Source organism: Monopterus albus, unplaced genomic scaffold (genome assembly GCF_001952655.1).
Source record: "Monopterus albus unplaced genomic scaffold, M_albus_1.0 scaffold1.1, whole genome shotgun sequence".
NCBI classification, from domain to species: Eukaryota; Metazoa; Chordata; class Actinopteri; order Synbranchiformes; family Synbranchidae; genus Monopterus; species Monopterus albus.
Window position 1 is genome coordinate 514,647 of NW_018127881.1, and position 3,543 is coordinate 518,189.

General features: G+C 38.4%; 1 protein-coding gene across 1 annotated transcript in view; it reads right to left on the reverse strand.

Moving 5' to 3' along the window:
- The window catches only part of hrh1 (histamine receptor H1), a 6,532-nt gene extending 4,836 nt beyond the window's left edge, over positions 1-1,696 (reverse strand). The window contains exon 1 of the mRNA XM_020605797.1: positions 1,617-1,696. The gene's annotated coding sequence lies outside the window, so the exon portion shown is untranslated. The remainder of the gene's footprint in view (positions 1-1,616) is intronic.
- Between the last annotated feature and the right edge of the window lie 1,847 nt (positions 1,697-3,543).

Consider the following 3,543-nt stretch of genomic DNA (forward strand, 5'->3'; position numbering starts at 1 on the left):
GCATTCCTGTACATAGCTTTTGCAGACTTGTCTTTCTGTGAATTTAAATGATGTCATTTGGCCTTTTTAGGAAACCACAGACTCAAAGCTAAGTACTACATGTTTTTTTTCTGCCAACAACAGAGAATTATCAAATGTGTATTATGTCAATAAGAACATCAGTTCCCGCTCCTATCAAATCTAAATAATCATAACAGTTAAAAAAAACAACTAAAAACTGGACTTTTACATGCTGGAATAAATGATGCCAATAAAATTGTAATTCTTCATGTTTGTGTAGACAGTGAAAGTCATTCACTTACACTGAATAAAAGTATAGCACGTTTTAAAAATATATTTAAATGAACAGAATAGAAACTCACATTTGATTTCATGAATTGATCTTGTTTTTACATGTAGTCTATTTGGATGTTAATTTATTCCTCGGGCTCCATACTAGATCTATTATCAGTGAATTAACATCATTAGTGTATATATATTAGTCTGTTTCTGCTTACTCACTAATGACACACTCAGGAGGAAGACGGGAAAACAGCAAGTGCACAAGGATTTCGTGCTCAACAGTGATGTGGGCTGAAAGGTTTACAGAGGATCATTCTCAGAAAATGACTCATTTGAACTGCCATCATACAGTAGATTTCGTTGCATTGATCGCCATGTTTATGCCATGTTGCGTTCCCCGGTTCAATGAATAAATAAATGTAAGTAGGTCACAGAGACTGAAAGTACTGGAAGCTGCTAATAAAGTATCGTGTGGATGTTGGATGGTGAGTCACCACTGAAAGGGTTTATCAGAGGTCTTCCAACTTCAGGGTATGACCAAGTGGAGAAACTGGCAGGAGCATATTCCAAACACTAGTGATAAGTACTTTATATATGCTATATATATAAAAAAACATTTCAAATGTACAATTCCAGGAAATGTGAAGGGCAAACTACATGCGCTTTATTCTGCCCCTCATATCTTGATGCTCACATAAGAGGCTTTAATTTAAGCCGTTCAATTAATGGACACTTAGGCAGTAGATTCATCAGCTTCATAAATCTCTGTCAATCTGCCCTGAAAGGTGTGATTTACAAACTTTGTTTTCACTCTGGTCATAACCTCTCTGCTTATAAAGAAATCGCCTCCAACACAAATATTTAAGACCATTATTACTCAACGAATGCGCAGAGAATAACAAAATAAAGAGGAATAGCAGAGAAAGGACTGAGGACAGCTGCTGGGTGTTTTCTGCATCTGAGCAGCTCACTACCTATCGCACCAGATATTTATCCAGCAGTGTGATTATTTGTAACGACCTGTCTGATTTTATTACACGGGAGCGGCGACAGAGATTAATCGTGCTGTCTTTCGCCCTGTTGAGTCCTGATGGAGACGATCTATCAAAGTGAATAATGGCTCTCTGCAGGTCGTTGCGCAGAGAACCACCTGTTGAGCCAACACAGGATTACAAATGAAACTTGCTAATACAGTCGACAAAACTCATTCATATAGGCTATATATTAAACAAAAAGCGCACAATAAATGTCTTTTGTCGGTGGCCATAAAAACTTTATCATTTCAAACATTAAAGTTAGTACCTGTTGGCTAAAAGTAGACCTTTCAGACTTACCAGTGAACACGAATTTCCAGTAAAAGATCGTTTTAACTCCGGCTTGTATCCCGGGTGGAAATCAGACAACGAGTGAAGGACAGAGGTTAAAATTGCAAAGAAGAAATTCTCCCTCCCCGCATCTCTCTCCCTCTCACTCCCTCTGCCTCTCTCCCCCTCTCTGGACTAAATACAGACTTGTGAGTTCACATGATTTCCCGCTGAAGAATCGCAGGCATAAAAATTACCTTGTTAATGATGTAGTGGCGCATTATTTGCACTGCCATGACTCAGTGTGTATTCACTATAGACATACGCGCGCACTGTGAGCATGTGGATCCAGTCTCCTACCTGTCATTGTCTGAGCATTAATGTACGCTAATGAAAAACAAGCAATTTGAAGTGTGGTCATATTGAAGGTTACAACAGGCTGCTGTAAAACATCTGTATTCACTGTTAAAATGTTGAACTTTTATTTATAAATGAGCCATTTTATGGAAATTCAGCAAAGAGAGGTGGGGTTGGGAGCTGTATGTGGTTATTAGTAAAGAAGAATACAGTAGCAAGGGGCCTTGGTAACATACATTTTTCTAATCACAACACACAAGCCAGAATGATGAAACTCAGCATATAGTGTGTCAAACAGTGCTTGGTGTCTTTCTACAAAAGCAGAGTCCAACACTCCGCCAGCTTTGGATGTCAACAAACATGAGAAAAAGCATAGTATTGAAGTAACATTGAAGTAAATTGTATGTTTTGTGCTCTACACATACAGTAATCACATGCAGACATACTGCATGACGTGCTAGAGAGAGGTTTCGACCAGAATTTAAAGATGTAGCTTGAACCATGACCCTTTAAACCATGAAATGAATTTGCGTTGCTGACCTGCTTTCAGGAGTCTTTTGCATATTATTTAACTGGAATTTTCAGCTATGGAGACAGCATCTCAGTGTGTGGCTCACCAGCTTTCTTAAGGCAGCATGTCCACCCACTACAATAACCTCAGCCAGTGTGTGAGTTTATTTCAGCATAAGGATGACTTGACTGACTTGGGTGTATGCCACCAGTCTGTTTTCAACTTAGGTCATGTCTCAGCTTTTATAAAGTTTATTTGTAAGATATGAATCAGTTGCATTTTCTTGGAAAGAATGTGTCAAAGTAACAGTGTGAACCTAGTACAGAGAAAGTGAAAGTCTGGATAGTGTGCGGCTTTGCTGGACCTCACACGACACCTGTTTTAATGTATTGTTACAATTGATCCAGAAATTCTGTCAAGTTTGTTAATTTATTTATGACTTGTGTTTATAATTTTAATTCAAACACATAAAACCCAAGTAGGTAATACACCACACTGCAGCTTAAAAGGAATTCAAAGCCTCACTTTGCTCCTCAGACAATATAAACATCAGCAAATGACAACAAAAGTTAGTTCTGTTGATAGTTTGATATGTAATGTTTGAATGTTTGAGCCTAGATAAGTTTCTTAGGGATGCTGTTTCCAAAAGCCAAGAATGAGTTTCCATGCTCAGCTGCACTGCAATGTGATTATATACAGTATGTTTTAACTGCTTGTGGTAATTTTGGATGAATTTTCCTGTTCAGCTGCTTCATGTTTTGCCTGCTTTCTCTAATGTCTTTCTAGGCTGCTGTTGCACCTACTTCACACTTGCAGTGTTTTCATTCAATCTTGGCTGAATGGATGCTTGCAGGGACCATGTGGGCATGTTCAGGCTGCTCTACCTTGACGTCTACATCCTTACCTGTTTATTTTGTTGCACCTGTTAGGGTGAGACAAGTTACTTCGTCTGTAGTCTGGAGTTTGACGATCTTAGCAAAGAGGTCAAAATCAGTCAAAATAATATCTTTTCTTTTCTTCTTCATCTTTTCTAAATATGGGCTGGAAATGTAATACTGCATGTCACCATGCAGCACAACAGTGGCAACA